Below are 22,419 nucleotides of genomic sequence, written 5' to 3' on the forward strand. Positions count from 1 at the left end.
AGATGCTGAAGCAACACATCCATCAATCGATGATATTTATTGAGTGCTTACTATGTGCAGAGAACTGAACTAAGTGCTTGGTAGAGTACAATACAACAGTTTTTAGACACTTTCCCTAGCCATAATCCTAGCGGTAGTAATCTTGCACAGTGGAAAGAGCAGGTGCCTGGGAGACTGAGGACCTGGCTTCTAATCTGGATCTGCCATGTCTGCTGTGTGACCTTGGGTAAATCACTTAACTTCTCTATGCCTCAGTTACCTCAACTGTAAAATGGGGATTGAACCCCACTGTCTCCCCTACTTGGACTATGAACCTCATTTGGGACAGGGACTGTATCCAACCTGATTACCTTGAATCTACCCTAGTGCTTAAACAGTACTTGGTCCAGAGTAAGTGCTTAACAAGGGCCATCAATCAGTCAGCTTACAGTCTAGAGCAAACACATTTTGCAATTTAGTAATGAAAGCTCAAGCAAGGCAGAATGAGAAGACATGGGTAAAGCAAACAGATTACATATACCATCTCCTTTAACTCCTACAGGTCTATTATCCAAAAGAGAAGGGGATTATTTTGATAATTTCAAAATTATTAATAAAATCATACAGGTTATTCCCTTGCTCTCTCTACCATGGGTCATAGCAAGTTTCCAACAGAAAATGGACTAGACTGTGAGCCCACTTGTTGGGTAGGGACCGTTTCTATATGTTCCCAACTTGTACTTCCCAAGCGCTTAGTACAGTGCTCTGCACTCTGTAAGTGCTCAATAAATACGATTGAATGAATGAATAGTCAGTGCGGTTACAACCAAAGTTAGAGGGAAATTCTTCCACAGTGCTAGTACAGCATGCTGTATTGTCACCAAAATGTTTAGAGTGAGCAAAAGCTATTTTCTCAGTGAGACTTGCCAACTGGAAGAGAAAGTGGATAAATCTAAATTTCCTACTTTTGTTTGTTCTGGGGCAATCCCCAAACCAAAAAGAAGAAAACTGGCAAACAGTAACTAAGAGCCAGAAGCCCTAGACAATCTCTTAAAATTAATAGAGAAAAATCATTTTCCTCCATTTTAATTGGAGACAATTGAAAATATTGCAATCAGTGCTCATCCCTAGCAAATTCATATACCCCGCCATAGGTAATTGGATTGTGGTCACCCCTACTGTTGAGGCACACAAAGCAGATACCAGAATCCAGCTCCAGTATTCCTACTCCGGTTATGGTCACCCGGATGTCTATAATTAGAGGTGGCTTTGGCCATATTACTATAAAATTGTTACGTTTTAAACCTAGCCTGTTTGCATCGGTATACTATCAGGCACAGTGCTACTGATCTTCCAGTGGATCTTCTTGCATTACCACTTTTTATGGATAAAATCAAATCTATTGTCTTTCTATCCAAGTACTTTTCACTGACTATGGTAGTTCTCTATTGCAGAACTGGATCTATGAACTTGGTGAATTTATTTTCTACAGCCAGTTAGAAAACTGAAATCTGTGTCCTGAATTTCCAACCCAAGTGACTTCTGAATTTGTAAGGGTGAATGCTGAAATCAGAGCCGGTTTGGAGGTTCATTCCATTCTTAAAATTCCTCGGCTTGCTCACTTGATGGTGGGTTTTACTTCTAGTTCTGTTTTGCTTTTCTTGATCCCAAAGAGAAATTGCTATGGAACATTTGAGTTTAATCCTTTTATGTAAGCTCCTTATAGGCAGGGAACGGTGTCTACCAACTCTTGTTATATTGTACTTTCCCAAGTGCTTAGTATAGTGCTCTGCATACAGAAGGTACTCAATAAATTTGATAGTATAAGATCTTTAGTATTCCCATTGAGAACCAGCAGGTCAGAGTAGAACGTACATGGGCCCCTTGTGGGCATTCAATGCTAGGGTACTGACTGAACACTTGGAACAAGGTAAAGGAGCATCCTATTACTTTAATCAATGGTATTTATTGAGCACTTACTGAGTAGAGCACTGTACTAACCTGGATTTGATTAGAGATGGTTGTCACTTCACCTGTTCGCTTCAGTCATCAGTAATAAGGAAGATGACTCTGCTAATCCTACAGATACCCAAGGGGTTAGCTTGGTGTGGCCATCCACCGGGTCATCTCTAGATAGAATATCTTCCATTTCCAATAGGTTTCTTTACAACTTTCCACATTTTCTCCTAAGGTTCATGTGTTCCTGCTGCATTTTCCCCATTCCACAACAGACCAATGTCAGTATCAGTCATAATAGTGTCTCAATTCTCACTCCCCAATTGGTGCAGGTAGACCTAAACATAGATGCATGGGGGTGCTGCAAGAAACACAAAGGACGATCTGCATGACAGGCCGTCATGGATCTTAATAACAAGGGGAAAGAAACACATTTTTACCAGCTGTGCTGGTTTCATGCACAGCAGTAGAGGAAAGGGGGCTATGGATATGTCATCACCTTGGGAAGTATCCTCCCAACAAAATCCGGTGTTTCCCCACAGTCCAGACTTTTGTGTTAAGGACTACATTCCTGGAGTTGAGCCATTCTGCACCTGCTGCAGGGTTGTGGCTATTCTTTATCAGTGGCCTTTATTCCAGGAATATGAATCAAAGGGCCCACACAGTTCCCCGGTTAGCACCAGGATATCCTCAGGGCAAGACTGATTAAATACCACTAAGAACCCTCTTTGTTAATCTTCCACGGTATTCCCCTTACACCTTCCCCCACCATTTCTCCCATGTTCACTTGTCAGTATGTACACCCAAAGTGATAGGGATTATAGTTAAATTTTACTGTTTCTTATTATTAAATCATCCTCTGTCATTCTGAGCAGATGAAAAGGATTGAGAGCATTTTGCAAAAATACTGCTTTTCAAATTCACAGTGCTTTCTGTTCTGTCACTGCATGTTTTTCATAATCAATTGTGCAGGGTGAGACAGACATACACATTTACACAGGACAATTGGAATGTAAGCTTCTTGTTGGCAACATAAGCACAAGCTTAGTACAGCATAAGGTACCCACTGGGGGATCAGTAAACATCATCACTTTCCCTACTACATTTTGGCTAGAACTCTGTTAGGAAATTATGGATCTTTTATTCAATAATATGAGCCTGTTTGGTTACAACATGCTGCCGTGTTGGGGGGAAATGATGGTTTGTGGATATGCACAGAACATAGAGCATGGTAAGTACTTATGCAAGTTCTCCTTAATGTTGTTTTTTGCAAGAATGCAACCTTTGCATTGGAGGGGAACTTGGTGCATAGTTATTTAAGCAGTTATGCAATGCACATAACCCATGGCATGGCAAGTACTACAACACAAGTTATCCTTAACATGGAGATTAGCAAGAATGAAACCCTCACATTATTGAAGAACTGGGTGCAGAGTTGGGATTTGATTTTTCAGAAAATACGATCTTGAAATCTGTAGCTTCAACCAAAGTAATCCTCTCTTAGTTCCATCATGGCAATGTCAAGTCATTTTCTCTGAGTCAATTTAAACCAGGTTTTATAAAAGTGATTTGTCAAGTATGGCATTTTAAGATTCTCAGAAATTAATAGAGTGTCTCCTGACTCAATGTTCCCTTAGCCTGAGGCTTTCCAAGAATACTATTACCATACTAAGCAAAGCTTACATCCTAGAGAGGCATATTTAATTCCTTTAGAATATAGGACAAAAATTGGGTCTGCACCTGCTGTGGTGAACATATACCTCAAATCTGTAGAGCTCTTTATTTCCCAAAGCACTTTACATTACCTACCCCCACTCTGCCTTCACAACAACCCTGTGAGGTGAAGACAGGCAGGCATTATCCCTGTTCAATTGGTAGAGGACTGAGAGCTCACAGAGGGGAGTAGAACACGAATAATCTAGCTTCTGGGCCTGTCTCTTTCCACTAGACCACACTGTCTGAAATTCCTACCAGGAGATGAGTCAGACACAAAGGAGAATCTGACTTCTAATAATAATAATAATAATAATATTAAGAAGAAGAAGAAGAATGGTGTTTAAGTGCTTACTATGTGTCAAGCACTGATCTAAGCGCTGAGATGGATGCAAGTTAATCAGCTGGAAATAGTCCTTGACCCACATGGAGCTCACAGTCTAAGTAGGAAGGAGAACAGGTACTGAATCCCATTTTACAGGTAAAGAAGAAGCATAGAGAAGTGACTTGCCTCAGTTTCCTCAACTGGCAATTTCTCAATCTTTGCCCTGTTGACCCATGTGAACACTGCTTCCTCTTGTAGCCAAAGTGAGTTTATTCCCTGAACTTGGCCTTCTCCACCCCCTCCCAAAAAAGGAAGTACCACTAGATGATATCAAGTCTGTAATAGCTCTGAGCCACTTACCAAAGGACACTAAATAAATAAAATGGATTATTTTTAAGTGTTTATTTTATGGATTTTGAAGTAAAATCATAATACAATATATATGAGTTCCATGTAGTTTATCGAATTGCATTTTTGCATTCATTCTGACTAGTCTATTATTTATTGAATTTTACCACTGAGAGAATATATTGTTTAATAGAATCATTTTTATTGGAATGTATTTTTATCTCAGTCTACAGGAGAAAGGAACTATAGAAACCTCTGATAAGAGAAATGACAAGTTTTCAACTGAGCTTGATTCTTTTGTAGCTTTACAGGAATCTACTTAATCTAATTGGGGAGGAGTGGTAGGAGAAAAGATAAGTATATTAATATCCTGGGTGCTGGTGAATATTCTAGCGGTATTTTGATATTCGAGCAGATATCCATTTTTAAAAAAAAAAAATGTGAAAAAAAATCCTAAAATGAATTGCATCAGATTTAGAATTGAATTATCTAGCAAACTGGCCCAGTATTTAAGATAGAATTATCAGAGTAAACAAGTGTTTCAGAAACAGAGCTGAATATGATGGGTGCACAGAGACCAAAGCTCCTATAACAGATGGAAGCAGAAAATTAATGCTGTTTTTTAGATAACTCAAGCTTCAAAGAATTATTCTGGTGGAAGGGAGTTACAGGGAAGAGGGGTTGTTCTGGATTCTCTACAAATCTTGAATTCTTCAGCTCCACATTTCAACTCTTCACTGGTCTCTGCCCATGTCTCCCTGCCCCAAGTCCTCCCTTTAATATGGGGAGGAGGAAGATGAGACATCCAAGCCCCTCACCTGATATTCTGCAAGGGAGAATAGACCGGCTTCCCCTCTTTTCAGGTAGTCTGCTGCTCAGATGAAGGACTTGTCCATTTGTTCTCATTCCCTACTCCTACTTCTGATTCCATGTTTCCATGGGCCATCTCTAGGGACCATAGAGATGGTAGGGACCATCTCTATATGTTGCCAACTTGTATTTCCCTAGTGCTTAGTACAGTGCTCTGCATACAGTAAGTGCTCAATAAATACAATTGAATGAATGAATGAAAGACTGTGAGCCCCCCGTGGGACAACCTGATCTCCTTGTAATCTCCCCAGAGCTTAGAACAGTGCTTTGCACATAGTAAGCACTTAATGCCATTATTATTATTATTATTATTATTATTAAAACATGAAGCGGAAATACTATGATACCTCATTGGCCGCATTGCAATTGTTCCAAGCATTTAGCAAGATGTGAAGCTATTAGGTCATTACCTCCTCTTCTCTGTTTTATTGAGCAAAATGCATAAATCTCAAGCTCCCTCCCAGTTTTCCGTTTCAAAACATCTCCCTCCAAAGCCCCCAAAAAGCTTGACAGTATTTGTTGTTACAGGCAAGATTCATTCATTCAGTCGTATTTATTGAGTGCTTACAGTGTGCAGAGCACTATACTAAGCACTTGGGAAGTACAAGTTGGCAACATATAGAGACAGTCCCTACCCAACAGTGGGCTCACAGTCTAGAAGGGGGAGACAGACAACAAAACATATTAACAAAATAAAATAAATAGAATAGTAGATCAAACACCAGTAATTAAAAATTCCAACTAGGTAGATCTGCAGTGTTCTTCTGACTATACCGCTAAGGTAACTATCTAAAAATTATTCTTTCATAGTAAAGTAGATTAAAATTCATTCTGATTTTAAATCTGCATATAATTCCTTTGCCACTATGGCTTAACTCTTGGGATAAACTTGAGCGCTCTGAGGTCTGAGATGTAGCCTTGAGAAGACTTAATGGAGCTTTACTTTCATTGGCGTAATTAAAAACTGTTTATTCACATTCAGGCTGAAACCATTAGATCTTCTGCAAATGTCTTTAAATAAAACAAATCAATATGCAGCAGCTCAGTAAATTCTGACACTAAAAAGTCATAATGATTTTTAGTAACTGGAATAAGTGTGATGTGACTGCACTATTTCTGCAGCTGGTAGAGCATTCATATTCAGTTTTCATAGCTTTAAAGCTATCATCTCCTTTTCTCTCTCATATCCCTTGACAACAGATGCAGTGCATCGAACTGCAGTGTGTGATATTTACATAAATGTGTCCCCCATACTTGTTGACTTACATTTTTTTTCTGATGCTACTGAGCCAGATCAGCTCCTGAAAAGGTAGATAACACCAGAAAATACAACCATTTCTTTCCTGGGGAAAAGTAGTCCCCTCATTTCTGACATTGTTCAAGTTTTTCCTGGGTTAATTTAAAATCCCAGCAGTACCCACACAGTTTGTAGACTCAGCTTGTCAAAACTCATTAATGTTCCCAAAATTCTGTTCTCCAAGAATGGTTTTGATCATTTGACATTTTAAAAAATGCTTAATGCTTTTGGAATGCTTATATTCCAAATAGTACAATTGGTTTTACGCCCTCAGGACTGTTTTTGCAGAATTAAATTAAAATTAAAGTTCTGAATCGGTTTTATCTAAATCACCAAATACAAATTTTATTGCATATGGCTAAATGACATTTGATTTTATGAACCTTTCAGGACACACTTGGGATGCTTAGCAGACATGCCCATGTCTGTCATGTTGAAGTGCCTGTTATCCCTTTCATCCACAGTCCTAATAGACTCTAAGTAGGAAAATGTCTATTAAGTATGAATGTTCTCTTAAATACTATATGGCATAGGCATTTTCAAGCTTATATACTCGTGGACTTAAAAGGTATTTCTGGGTGATAGCAATAGTCTCTTATTAGAAAGTGAAATATTGCTGCCTGGATCGTTTTTCTGCAAAAATGCTCAGTCCATGTTTTTCCACTCCTCAAGAACCTCCAGTGGTTGCCCTCCACCTGCATATCAAACAGAAATTCCTTTCCATGAGCTATAAAGCACTCAATCATCTTGCCTTCTCTTACCTCACCTGCACTGCTCCCCTACTACAACTTAGCCCACACACTTTGCTCTTCTGGTGCCAACTTACTCTGTACCTCGATCTCAACTATCCCGCTGCCTACATCTCACCCACATCCTGCCTCTGACCGGGAATGCCCTCCCTTTTCATACTGTAGTGGGCCTGAGAGTCAGAAGGTCAAGGTTTCTAATCCCAGCACTGCCACTTGTCTGCTGTGTGACCTTGGACAAGTCACTTCACTTCTCTGGGCCTCATCTGTAAAATGGGTATTGAAACTGTGAGCCCTGCGTGAGGCAGGAACTGTGTCCAAGTTGATTTGTTTGTATCCACCCAGCGCTCAGTACAGTGCCTGGCACATAGTAAGCATTTAAATTCCATCATCATTATCTGCCAGATAATTATTCTCCCCACCTTCAAAGCCTTATTGAAGGTGTACCTCTCCTTCAAGAGGCCTTCCCTGATTTAGTCTCCATTTCGTCTTCTCCCACTCCTTTCTGAGTCACTCTTTGTTCCCTTTAGTGACCCCCAGTCCCATATCATTTATGTATATATCTGTAGTTTGTATCAATGTCTGTCTCCCTGTCTAAACTGTACTCTTGTGGGCAGGGACCGTGTCTACCAATCCTGTCGTAGTGTACTCTCCCATACACTTAGTATAGTCCTCTGAACACAGTAAGCACTCAATAAATATGCTTGATTGGGGTACACCCTTATTGCACTCTGGGAAGTGGTGGGAAAGACTTTATTCACTCTCAGGATAAAAAAAAAAGTATCAGAATTAATCATCAAAGAGACACTTGATCACATTCAACAGCAGTTAAAATCAAGACACTGTGGAACTTTAAAAACAAATATCAGGCCAGCATTTGGAAAGAACCATTTAGAAGAAACATGATTTGTGGTAGAATGCCACAGAGAGCCCCCTTTCTTAACTAAGAAATGAAGTCAATTTTATAGACACTAATGATGCTGAAGGGTTGGTTAAACAATCACTCACCTTCAAGTGATGAGAACATTCTTCAGAAATGATGGTTGAAGAAGGTAAATATGTCTATTTGATTCAGTTCCCTTTCTATTTTATGCTACCAATTTTAAATCATTTTTTCCTGCGGTCTTATTAAAGGTATAATTTAGGATGATTTTTAATTCTACCCCTAATGACACATGGGTAGGAAGTGAAGAAATTTTAGAATCTTTACTGTTAATTTGAAGCTGAATCTACTTGCCTTACAATACAGACTTGGGGATAATTTAGACAGGCAACACTAACTGGTTTTATGGCATAAATGAAAAGTTGATGTAGGGGAAAACCTTTTCCCCACAATCAACCATTTATCAAGAATTTGTTATGTAGCTATCATTTTTCAAAACATGATGCTACTGATATGGATCACCTACCCAGGAATCTAAGTGCAACTGAAAAGGCAGATTACTTGACCAACAGCGGTAGTAACAATGATTGCAGTATTTAAGTAATTGCTATAATAAACACTGGGTAGTAAGATAATGATGTTGGTTAATAGTCCCTGTCCCACACAGAGCCCACAATATATCTTATCCCTATTTACAGATCAAGAAATTAAGGCCCAGAGAGGTTAAGCCACTTGCCCAAGGTCCCACAGCAGACAAATGACAGAACCAGGATTAGAAATCATGTACTCTGTCTTTCATGCCCGAGCTTTTTCCACTATTTCGGGTTTCTTTAATAATAATAATGATTGTGATATTTAAGTGTTTACTATGTGCCAAGCACTGTACTAAGCTCTGCAGTAGATACAAGCAAATCAGGTTGGACACAGTCCCTGTCCCACATGGGGCTCACAGTCTCATTCCCCATTTTATATATGAGGGAACTGAGGCACAGAGAAATGAAGTGACTTGCCCAAGGTCACACAGCAGGAAAGTGGTGGAGTCAGGATTAGAACCCGTGACCGTCTGACTCCCAGACCCATGCTCTATCCACTATACCACGCTGCTTTTTGCAACTTGACATTTATCAACAAAATAGTGCTTAGGAAGTCATTATGTTTCTCTGTGCATGTGACATTATTCATATCAATGTGCTTGGAAAATTTATCACTAATGACTACCCTACTTCAAGAGTTTTTTTGTTAAATGACCAATCTCACAAAAATGAGACCACAAAAAATGTGTCTTCTGGAGTGGTGTTAGTAAATATTCTTTGAGGTCCAGAGGAGGAATGTGTTTCAGTCAATCAGTGGTATTTTTGAGTACTTACTGTGTACAGAGCACTATACCAAGTGCAACAGAGTTTGTGGACATGTTCCCTGCCCACCAGGAACCTTACAATCAGCCTAGGTGGATTCTAAAACAATCATAGTCTGCAAACAAATGGTCAGTGAAAATGCATAGAATCTATCTCCTATTAAAAAAAGGTGAATATATCTATATGGATATATATGTATACACATATGGGTGTGTGTATATATATCTATATCTATATATGTATAATGGCCACACAGCTGGTAACAAGACAGCAGGCTTTTCTTCTCAATTAATAATGTTGGTGATTTTTTCTTTTTGCAGTTGCACAGGTAGTGACTAATAATAATAATTATAATTATGGTATTTAAGTGCTTACTATGTACCAAGCACTGTTCTAAGCACTGGGGTAGATACAAGGTAATCAGGTTGTCCCACATGGGGCTCGCAGTCTTTATACCCATTTTACAGATGAGGTAACTGAGGCACAGAAAAGTTAAGCAGCTTGCCCAAGGTCACACGGCAGACAAGTGATGGAGCCAGAATTAGAACCCATGTCCTCTGATTCCCAAGCCCGTGCTCTTTTAACTAAGCCACGCTGCTTTCCAATGAAGAGTGACTTGCAAAATCTCTGTTTAAGATGTTAGTGACAAATATTCTAGTATGTGCTATTGTTCATTTGCTTCCCTAAACCTGTGAGTAAGTATTCCTTATATTCTCCATCTGTAAAATGGGGATTCAGTACTTCTCCTTCCTCTTAGATGGTGAGACCCATGTAGGACAGAGACTGTGTCTGACCTGATTATCTTGTACCTACCCAAGCATTTAGTGCCATGCTGGGCATGTAGTAAGTGCTTAACAAATACTATCATTAATATTCTTCAGTGCCACTGAGTTAGATAAGTGTGAGTTCAAGGTCAGTAATCCCTTATCTTCCTGTTGCTGAAGTCATCCTTCCATCAACTTTCATTTCATGTTTAAGATTACATTTTTCTTTTCTGTGCTGCTTGGTTTCTTTCCTACCTCTGTTAGGTTTATTTGATCCTTTTTCTATAGTTCTGGCTTTGAACTTCTTTCTGGTCACATCAGCCATGAATGTCACCTCCTAAAAAGAAATGCTTGAAGAAATCCTAAGTTTTGGTCTCAGCAACCCAGCAGTTGTGCTTGTGACATCATCACTTTTTTTTTATCACTCTTCTAACCATGAAACCCAGTTCCTTACCCTCTGCCCCCATGTCATTGCAGGCTGAGTCTTTGTGTGTGTGTGTGTGTGTGTGTGTGATAGTGTGTGTGTATATGAAGCCCATGTGTCTATTTCTGAGTGCCTCTTCAATAGAGTATTTATTTTGAGGTGGGGGTGTCAACAAAAATGTCAGTATTCTTGTGTGCTGTAAGTGGTCAATGTAATATTTACCTGTAATAATCTATTTTTAGTTTCCTCTCGGTCTTGATATTGGAATTTTCATGCATCACGTTGAGGCCTCTCTGATTCTTGTCAGCATTAATGTATGTTTTGGATTCCAGTTTGCATTGTACATGTCTCCAGTGTGTGGAGTGTGTTGTGTAGGTGTGGGAGTGGTCTGGTTGTTAGGGTATGGGTGAAAGGAGTGCTTTGTTCTTGGTGTGTGAGTTGGGTGGTAGTGCATCCCAGTATAAGGGTCTGTGGTGATGACAGTGTCCCTGTGTCATCATTCATAATCACTGCCAGGTCAACTGGAAAAGTGGAAAGGAATAATTGCCATTTGGGACTTTGAATGAAGTCTATGTGAATCGTATCCCATTGAGAGGCCTTAAGGAAATGATCAATGGGCATAGAATATGTGTGTGGCAATACCAGACAGGAGGCAGGCCAGGAGTTCATTAAAGAACAGCCACTATAGCTGTCATGGTGTGGCTGAATGAGAAAGGGGAAGATAGCTTAGGAATGAGGAGGATATGAAGAGTTAACCTGCAAAAATGGAAAACATTCTTTTCATAAACCAAGACCTTCTCATTAGTCACGGCATATTCTCACGAAAGAGAAAGTCAAATTACCCTGGCAGGATTTCTGTAAAATACCTCTCATTTGCATCCAGTTGGAAGCACATAATACACATGCACATGTATGGAGAAATTGATGAAGGGGTTGCAACTCAAGGTCCCACAAAGATGCGAGGGGCATTGGTGAGATTTTGCCTTTTTTTTCTTACAAATGTATTGTTTAATGACCAACAGATTGTTAATTTGCAAGGGTTGTGATTGTGATACAATGTTTCTCCTGTGTTATTAATAGACTTTAATGTTTTCACGTTGGCCCTTTGGGCAGTTTGGGATGCAAATTGATGCAGGAGCCTGATGTCCTGAAGGACATAGATGGAAAACTTCTTGAGCAAGGTCTTTGACTTTTACCTCCGTTGAACTTTCCATGGCAGAGTTCTCAGCACACTGTAGGTCTTCATGGATTGATTCTGTTGGATTTCGCTCTGACAACTGGTTGGCATTTGGACTGAGTTTTGCTTCTTGTCTTGCCAACACCAAGAAGTCTGATATCACTATCTCTGATAGAAAGGTGGGGGGAGGGGGAGGTTAAACTATTGATAGGGGATGTTTAACATTTCCAGTCTTTACCCAACTCAATGGCAGTAGCGATAGCTCAGGTGTGGACAGGTATTGGCATGGTTAGGGGCAGAGAGAATGGTGGTCCTGGAGAAAGGGGACTTCTGACAGACTTGCAGGCTGTGAAGATTTTTGTTGCATTTAAGTAGTGAAAAAGAAAATGAAATGGCTGGGTGAGATATGAGCAAATCTCTTAGAGAGATGGGGAAAAAGTGAGCAGAGGCGGTAGGGTTATGTGGCAAAGGAATGAGTTAGAAATTCTCAATCTATAGTAACAATTTAATATTGCACCCAGGCTTCCATTATTATCTTGGTTTGCACCTAGTTCATTTCCCTGCCACTGTGCATTTTTAAATTGATGTGTTCCTTCATTAAATCTGAGGAAATTGTGTTCAGTCATTTTCACGTTCTGAGGATGAGAAATGTACATTTTTCCACTTCAGAGGCAATTTAAGTCTTATTTTGTGCATGGGTAACTCCAAAACTGCAGGATTTTAAAGGTTGAAATGTTCCATGTGCTTCCTCATTAGAGAAAGTCTCTTGAGTAAATGTTAAAAGAAAAAAAATTGTGAATGACTAAAAACTTTATTCTACTCACAGCTGCTACTTGCAGTCCATCACATTACAATACCCAATATGTCTATTTCTTTGGAATTTTGTAAACACAGTATGTCAATATATGAAAACTTCAGGGCTGTGATTATCATGTGACACAAGAGGGGGTAGGTATATGTAACTAGCTGCACTTCTCTTGTATCTGATATGCAGAAGAATTTCAAAAGCATCTTTTAAGACTTCTATGTTGTGTCTGTGGATGTTTCAAAAGTATTTGACACTACCAGAAGAGATCATTAATGGTATTTATTGAGTGCTCACTGTGTGCAGAGTACTCTACTAAACACTTGGAAAAGTATAATAGAACAAAGGTGGTAGACATGTTCCCTGCCCATAATGAGGTTACAGTCTAGAGGGGGAAACAGACGTTAATATAAATAAATATTTTCTAATATCTTGTGGGTACATACACAAGTGCTGGGGGGGGTGAATATCAAATTGCCAAAGGTCACGGAACCAAGTGTATAGACAATGCAGAAGGAATATATGGGTTCAGGCAACTACTAAAAAACTTTGGCTGAAAATATTGATCAGGATTCTAATATCATTACATAATCGTGGCTCAGTGGAAAGATCCTGGGCTTAGGAGTCAGAGGTCATGGGTTCAAATCCCAGCTCTGCCAATTGTCAGTTGTGTGACTTTGGGCAAGTCACTTAACTTCTCTGTGCCTCAGTTCCCTCATCTGTAAAATGGGGATTAAGACTGTAAGCCCCACTTGGGACAACCTGATCACCTTGTATCCACCCCAGCACTTAGAACAGTGCTCTGTACATAGTAAGTGCTTAACAAATGCCATTATTATTACTATTATTATATAGCTGGCTAAGTCAAAATTGGAGGTGCTTGGCGAATCATTCCCAAAGGAGGAGAGCAGAGGTATGATTAAAAGTCCAGTCTTGACAAATGTCTCCTCCACAGTCATTCTTGAGGATGCCATGAGGAAGCTGGAAGCTGGGGTCCGAATACAGCTCATTTGCTGAGAAACCCCTTTCCACTAAACAGGCTAAAAGCATCTACTGAATTCTATTCGGAAGAAGTGTTGCCTAGTGGATAAAGCAAGGACTTGGGTTCTTATCCCAACTCTGCCACTGTGTCCTTGGGCAAGTCACTTACCTTCTCTGTGCCTCAGTTACCTCATCTGTAAAATGGGGATTCTAGATTGTGAGCCCATTGTTGGGTAGGGATTGCCTCTATTTGTTGCTGAATTGTACTTTCAAAGCACTTAGTACAGTGCTCTGCACATAGTAAGTGCTCAATAAATACGATTGAATGAATGAATGAACGAACCCTCCACCCTCCACAACCTAGACTGTGAACCCTGTGTGGGACAGGGACTGTGTCCAACCTGATTATCTTGTATCTACCCCAGGGCTTGGCACATAATAAGCGCTTACTGAGTATCATAAAAAAGTACTTTGAATCAAACATCAGGGGCTCCTATATTTAAATCATAATGCATAAAATGCATGCAGGTAATGATGAATCAAGTCCTATGGGTTGATAATTATACTGAAGACTAACTTTTATGGTCATCCAGCAACTGAAAATCCTTAACGGTCAGCCGAAGATCTCCAAACATTGACACAAAGTTGAATGCCATTGCTGAATTCTGCTCCCGAAAAGTACATGTTCCAAAGACAAGAAGATAAAAACTGAAAAAATAGCTCAAAGTCTAGACTGTTCTTTGGATAACTGACAAGCAAATTGGGTACTTTGTGAGTCCAGTACAATAACCCCTTATTGAAACACACATTTTTTTTCTTTGACACTGTTTCTACTTTAACACTATTCAACTCACTCTCTCTCTCTCTCTCTCTCTCTCTCTCTCTCTCTCTCTCTCTCTCTCTCTCTCAAGATCAAATATCTGTCTACAACAACCATTTCTTCCCCTATTTCCCTAGTTTCCCTCTAGACTGTGATCTCCTTGTGGGCAGGTATTGTGTTTACCACCTCCATTGCTTTGTATTCTTCCAAGCACTTAATACAGTGCTCTGCCAACAGTAAGCACTCCATGGGGAGGGAGGAGAGAGGGGAGAGAGATCCAGAACATTCTCTGTAGGCAATTTTTCCACAAGGGTCCATCAAAGTCAAAGCACTACTCAAATGGCAGTAGGTCAGAGGAGCTTTATTCAGCTCTCTGAAATCCCAAATAAAGTGGTCTTGAGTAATTAGCTGAAATTAAAGATTTGAACTCCAAGGACAGAGATCAAGATATGATTTAAAACAGGAAGGAAAAGGGCAAGTTTAAATTAGTTCTAGTTAATGGAATTCTTTTTTTTAATTGCTTTGCATCCCTTTTAAAGATTGAGTCTCTGAGATTCTCCAAATACATGCACAATTTCTCCCTGTAATAATCAAAACAATGAAAACCATCATAACCATTGCACCTTTTGGGGAGTGTGTGACTTATCAGCTATGTCATATTAAGACAGTGGGTCTGGAGGGCAACAACACCAAGCTTCATCAAAACTAGACTGAGAATCAATGCTGTTTGATTCATTTGCTATTTTCAGTGTGTTTTCTCTGTGTGCAGAAATAAATCACTTTAGGGTTTTCCCCCTCTTAACCCACCTAAGAGGAGTCATTAATATGCCATTATTCCAGATGTTACTCAGCCCAGAGCTGAAGCAGCTTTGCAAAGTCATGATTTGTGTTCAAATAGCCCTGCTTGGCCAAATGTCAAATCTCAGCAAGACAGATGTCGCTTACAGTGGTCTTCAAAAAGCTTCATTTGATGTATACTGGAATTTTTGGCAGGGAATGAAAACCAATGGAAGTGTCTTTAATTCAATCTGTTTGCCAAACCCTGTTTTTTCACTATAGCATCCTTATGTGAAGAGTATATGAGGAGAGGTTTGTTCATACCACCATCTCTTTTTATTGACTGACTGTTTTATGGGGGCTGCTTGCACAGAAATAACTCCCAAGAAGTATGACAATTCTAGAATTATTAACCCATTCAAATATATCAATCTCTAAACCGCAGTTATTTTTCTCAGTAACAATTGCTTTAGAACCCACTATTATTACTGCAGCAGTGTTCTTCCCAGTATATGACCTAGTGAGTCTGTCATTCATCTCTCTGCTTATAGAATTCTTCTATTGAATTACTCAGAATAGCAATCTGATCTCTTTTTTTTGGAATTGAGAGTTCTAATGCCTTATATTAGCTTCTCTTTAATACAGAGAATAGTAACCAAAAAAAATCCATCCTAGTGATTCAACTGGGCATACACAATGCCCAAAAGTAGAGCCTAAGGAAAGGCCATTTAAGCTGGTTCCCACACTGAGTTATTAGGGTGTTCAACAAAGGTATGCGGAACTTCCAGAAGAATCCACAGTTGGCCTGCTCCTCCTGCCAAATTTTGCTCCTCTCCCAGTAAAAGCCTGCCTGCACACTCTGCTCCTCTAACACCAACCTACTTACTGTATCTCCATCTCATCTGTCTTGATGTCAACTGCCCCTTCCTGCCTGGGACTTTCTCCCCCTTCATATTTAACAAGCCACCACTCTCACCATTCAATGTCTTATTAAAATCCTATCGCCTCCAAGAAGCTTTCCATGATTAACCTCTCATCTCCCCCACCCTATCCTCTTTCCCTTCTGCATTCCCTATGGTTTTGTACCTCCTAAATATTTTGGTACTCACCCCACCTCCAAATTAATTATGCAATATCCTTATACTTCCCCTGGCTGTAATGTATTTTAATGTCTGGCTCCCTCTCTAGACTGTAAACTCCTTGAGGGCAGAGATTGTCTACCAAATCTATTGTACTTTACTCTCCCAAGCACTTAATACAGCGTTCTGCATACGGTAAGTGCTCAATGATTACCATTGATTGAGAACAGCTGCCGTTGGCACTTTCAGTGCTGTAAATGAATGGCTTGATTTGTTGGGTATCTGTGATGCTGGCTGCAGCCACCACTGTGAGCAATCATCCCTCATTGGCTGGAATCATCCTAAATTAGGACATCCTGGGATAAACCCATCCAGGTAGTCCCTGACCCCCAAATTTGACTCTGACTGGGTCACTGGTTTGCCTTATTAATGATGACACCGACCCTGCTCTTGGCAGTAGTTATGTCATGACAGTATAATAATCTCAAGCACCTTTTTGGAGCAAATTAGATTTCCCAAGAAAATGACATGATATGAAACAATAAACATGTAAAGCAAATATAACTGTAAAGCAAATGTCAAAGAGATTGTAGCAAACAGAAGTATATATGAGATGATCGTGTCAGTCCCATAGCACTTGGAGTGGAAGTGCCTTATCACTTCTCCATAGGCTGAATTGGTTTCCCTGCACAGAATGTCTTTATCTTTGCAAAATTAAAATGCACATCACCTTATGCCTATCATATCTTTTGGTTTAAAAAGTCAAATGCAATATCTTTTCAAGGATATTCTTGAACCATGCTAGAGGAAAAAGTTCAGCTCTTGGGATATCTAAAAGTAAGAGAAACAGAACTTTTTTGAGCAGGAAAGGAAGTCTATTAAAAACAGATTAAGGCCATATCACTTTGATTCAAATGGCATTAGTTAATCATATTTACTGCATGCATATTTAATGCATGCAGAGCGCTGCACAATGAGAGCAGCCGTGTTCCCTTCCCACAATGAGCTTACAGTTTAGAGGGGGAGACAGAAATCAACATAAATCAGTAAATTATGGATATGTACATAACTGTGGTGGGGCTGAGGGAGGAATGAGTGAAGGCAGCAAATCCAAGTGCAAAGGTGATATAGAAGGGAGTGGGAGAAGAGGAAATGAGGGTTTAGTCAAGGAAGGCTTCTTAAAGGATATATGCCTTCAATAAGGCTCTGAAGGTGGGGAGAGTGATCACCTGTTGGATATGAAGAGAAAGGACATTCTGGACTGAAGGCAGGATGTTGGTGACAATTTGGCAGCAAGATAAATGAGGTACGGTGAGTGGGTTGGCATGAATGACCGTCTCTATATGTTGCCAACTTGTACTTCCCAAGCGCTTAGTACAGTGTTCTGCACACAGTAAGCACTCAATAAATACAAATGAATGAATGAATTACAGGAGTAAAGTGTGCAGGCTGGGTTGTAGGAGGAGAGTAGCGAGGTAAGGTAGGAGTGGGCAAGATGATTGAGGGCTTCAGAGGTGATAAGGCATTTCTGCTTGATGCAGAGGTGGATGGGAAACCACTGGAGGTTCTTGAGAAGTCAGAAGACATGAACTGAACACTTTAGTCTGCTGCCTGGCTAGATTTTCTACAAAAGTATGGACTGCAGTGGGAAGAGACAGGAAGCTAGGAGGTCAGCAAAGAGGCTAATGCAATAATAAAAGAGGAATAGGATAAATGCTTGGATTAACATGGTAGCAGTTTGGATGGAGAGGAACTTCAACAGTATGTATTGAGCAACCTTTTGAAGTAGAATACTCTACTAGGTGCTTGGGAAGAAACATAAGGCATGCCCCTGCCCGAGGAGCTTAAAATCTTATGACCCACTAGACAACATATTTTGAAGTCATCTTTTGGTTTAAAATAAACCCAGGGTGAGCAGGTGGAAGGGCCAATCTCCATGAAACTTAGAAAGTATGAGTCATTTAGTGTTGGGGTGGTGGTGGGGGAATAGTACTGATTATATGCTAAATTGTCTCTTATGGCCAGGCATGACCCCTTTAATTTACTACCAAAAGGAGGATCAATTATCTGATGGATTTAAAACGTTCTGAAAGCCAATCTGATAAATTCACATTCCACAAAAATATTTTTGCCCGAGTAATTTAAATTGGCTTCTGTGCCTTTCAAATTCCCTGGCTAACTGTGCAACCTTCCACTTCTGGTTCTGTAGATACAACCTAAGGTAAGATGTGCAGAGCCAATGAGAAGCAAAGTGTTCAGAAAATTATCAGGATAATTCAGGGAAAATTCCTCTGATGGAATATTGTAGGAGTAATAGTTTTAACCCTCTGCTTCATGGCAAGGCAGTGTTACTGTATTCAGAGTACTGTTAACTCAAGGAAACCTGTGATCTGATACCTTGATATGGGACAGGATGTTCACAGCTTGAGATGTGATTTAAAGACTCTGCAATATGTTCAGTGATAATATCTAGGAACTAGGAAATGGAAATAGAAGATGGTCTCTAAAGGCATTACAGTATTAAGAAAGGTAGAAAATGCCAACAATCTCAAAATCGTTCCTCTATGCCACAACTTGGACAACAGCAAAACCACTGTTAATATTCATAGATTTTCATGGGCTAGCTTGCCCACCCTTTCAAAAGTGTCAGGTTAGTGCAGGTTGCAATCAGTACGGAGTACAAATGTCAGCTATTCCACAAGTTGAATATTGAAAAGGTCAAAGAAGCAAAGCCCTCCCCACTTTAATTCTCCCAAAATGACACATTATGGAATTGAGCATATTTAGACTTCAGATGTCCCTTGCTCACGACAAAGTTAGTAACGAGAAAAGAAAATGGCAAAGCAGCAATCCATTTTCCTGACAGAGATTATAATGAGAGTGGAAAAGGGCAAATAGTCCATTTCTATTTCTCTTGTGGAAGTTATTCTCAAAGAACTGAACTTAGAGCAAAAGCCTACAATTCCTATATAAAATGTAAATGTTTGTGCACCTTAATCAGTAGGACGTAGGTTTAATCCATATAGCCATCTTCCTTCCTTTACAGTGGGGTAGGTTCTGAAAAAGGTCAGTGCAAAATGAAGCCATGCACAGCAATCCCGATTTCACATTAAAGAGAGTGAGTTAAATTCTAGATCCTTTTAGCCAAAAAACTTTGTTTTTCTATGTGTACATTTACTCACTTCCACCTCACTTGCATCATATGTCTAATTCTGGCTGACACTGATCAGATTTCTGGTCAGAGTGAACATTCCAGCGCATGATGGGAGTAATGTAGTTTTCCCAACCCCTGGAACATCTCCAAGGATTCTGTTTGGTCCTTAAGCCCTACATACCCTCATTCACAGCAGCAGCATGGTGCAGTGGAGCAAGGGCTAATCCAACTTGTGACACCAGGGCAGAGTGGCCAGGCTGCGCCCCTTGGATGATGATGGCATTTGCTAAGTGCTTACTATGTGTCAAGCACTGTTCTAAGAGCTGGAGTAGATACACAGAAATCAGGTTGGACACAGTCCCCGTCCCCCTTGAGGATCACAGGCTTAATCCCCATTTTATAGATGAGGGATCTGAGGCACAGAGAAGTGAAGTGACTTGCCCCAGGTCACACAGCAGACAAGTGGCAGAAGCAGGATTAGAACCCAGGTTCTTCTGTCTCCCAGGCACTGATTATCTTTGAGATGCATTAGAGGCACACACAGAAATTGTCCATCCTGACCGTTGTGACGGCTACAGGGGTTAGTGAGAGAGAGAGAGAGAGAGAGGGGTGTGTGTGTGTAGCCCACCTCCAAGTGCTTCAAACATGCAAGCCCCCCCGAGATCAAGCATCATAACAACAAATGTTCTGCACTCCATAACAACCCAGATAATGTTGGGTCCAGTCCAACTAACATACTCACTGAACTCTTGCTCTGTGAAGAGCACTGAACTAAGTGCTTGGGAGAGTACAATAGAATAAATAGACACAATTCCTGCAGTTCAGGAGCTTGCCATATAGAATTTCTAAACATAACATCAATCAATGATATTTGCAGAGCACTACACTAAGCACATGGGGAGAGTGCAGTACAACAGAGTTGGTAGATGTGTTCCCTGCCCAGAAGGAGCTTACAGTTTAGAGGGGAGACAAATATTAACATAAATTATAAATACATAAATAAGTGCATTAGGGAGACTATCAAGTGCTGAAAGGGTATATGTGCAAGCCAATCAGTTCTATTTCAACTTGTATTTCACTACATATTTTGTAGTAAGGAATTGGAAAACATTCTTCCAACTACAAGAGATTGCTTGGATACGGATTGGCACTGTCAAAAATAGCAGTTTGTTCACCTGGTGTCAAACAGTGGTGTCAGACACTGAGTAGAACTGCACAACAATTTGCAGGTACAACAATTTGTTTGTAAATAAACAGTTATTCAAGTGTAATTTTTCCAAATTTAAGTAGAACAAATTGTAATTTATGGCTTGCAGGAATATATTTATCACAAGTGGTTTCAAACCTCCACCGTCCCCCTCCCACAATCCTCAAAGTAGGATATTTCATAGTTTTATGTTTTAGTTTGTTTCTAGTAAATCCTGTAGTAGTAGTATAATAGAAGCGAAGGACAATGAAGGATGTGTATCTTGTTCATTTCCTCTCATGACTTCATTAAGCTATAATTCAGCAACTACCTATTTGCTGCCCACCTCCAGGGATATGCTGAGAATAATTCTAGAGTCTAGTGATATTACCAGGACATGGTACAAAGCTAAGTAAATCAGGATATTGTTTCAGACCCAATCTCTTGCCCACTGGGCATTTTAAAGGAGAGAGGAGAAGACCATCATACAGAGAATCTCATAGTACGGCAATTCTGGGCTTTAATCATTCAATTGTATTTGCTGAGCACATGGTCTGTGAAGAGTGCTGTAGTAATCAATTGGGAGAGTGCAATAATGTACTGAAACCTGCCCTCAAGGAATGTATAATCTAGTGGCTGCAGACCCCCAATTCCTGCAGAAGGTAGGTCTTTAACCAGCGATAGAGAGAAGGGTGACCTCAACAATCAGGTGGTCTTCCAGCAAACACCTCAACCTGAATGACACAGAGACTTAGACCATGGGACACAGGAAGTCACTTAATTTTGAAATTCTCAATGCTTGGATCAGTGGTAAAGTGCTCTGAAGAAAGATGCAATAGCATTCCTAGAAATTATATAATGGTGCAAAATTGAACCAAAAATATTTTGGAAAATGTCCATGGTGGCAACACTTGTTGGCTGAATGGCATGATACTTGTTATTATTGTATATTGTATTGATTATTCACTATATGCCAATTACTTTTCCAAGAACTGGAGTAGATACAAGATGACATCATAGTCCCCGTCCTACATGGAGCTCACAGCCAGAAGGAGACCAGGCATTAACTCTCCATTTTACAGATGAGAAAACTAAGGCACAGAGAAGTTAAGTGACTTACCCAAGGTCACACAGGCAAATGGCAGAGGTGGAATTAGAACCCAGATCCTCTGAATCCCAGAACTCGCCTCTTTCCACAAGGCCACTCTGCTCCTCTACTTCATGCCATTCCAGAGTTTCATCATCTGTTATACAAGAATTACAGTTTCCTTATGTGCAAGCTGTAGTATATTTTCCAAATAACCCACATCTTTTTTATTCCATTCATAATCATTTTGAGAGCAAAAAGATAGGTTTTCTCTTTAAAAACATTATCTCTACTACTTTTCTTTTTAAATTACATTTAGAGAGATGATAAAAAATAGTAGTTACCATTTTAGGATGAAGCTGTTCTAATAACTTCCTGGATTGAACGGTTACAAGTCCAGTAACTGCAAAAAGATCATTTTAATAATCCTGTTTTATCTAGACATCCTAGCACATTTCACTCTGTAGATGAAAAAAATTCATTCATCTAAAACATAATAGGTAAAACAAATGCCTTTTGTCAAAAGCCTACTTTTTCCAGCTTCAATTAAACCTCAGAATGACTTTCACGCGTGAGGAACTACCTAGAAAAGATCAATCAATTCTATCTTCTTTGCATCAACTTTATATTACTCCATATGGCTAACATTGATTCTTCAAGCGTGATAAAGAATTTCACTAAAGTTTTCCATTT

This window comes from Tachyglossus aculeatus (genome assembly GCF_015852505.1).
Source record: "Tachyglossus aculeatus isolate mTacAcu1 chromosome 12 unlocalized genomic scaffold, mTacAcu1.pri SUPER_6_unloc_1, whole genome shotgun sequence".
In the NCBI taxonomy this organism is placed as follows: Eukaryota; Metazoa; Chordata; class Mammalia; order Monotremata; family Tachyglossidae; genus Tachyglossus; species Tachyglossus aculeatus.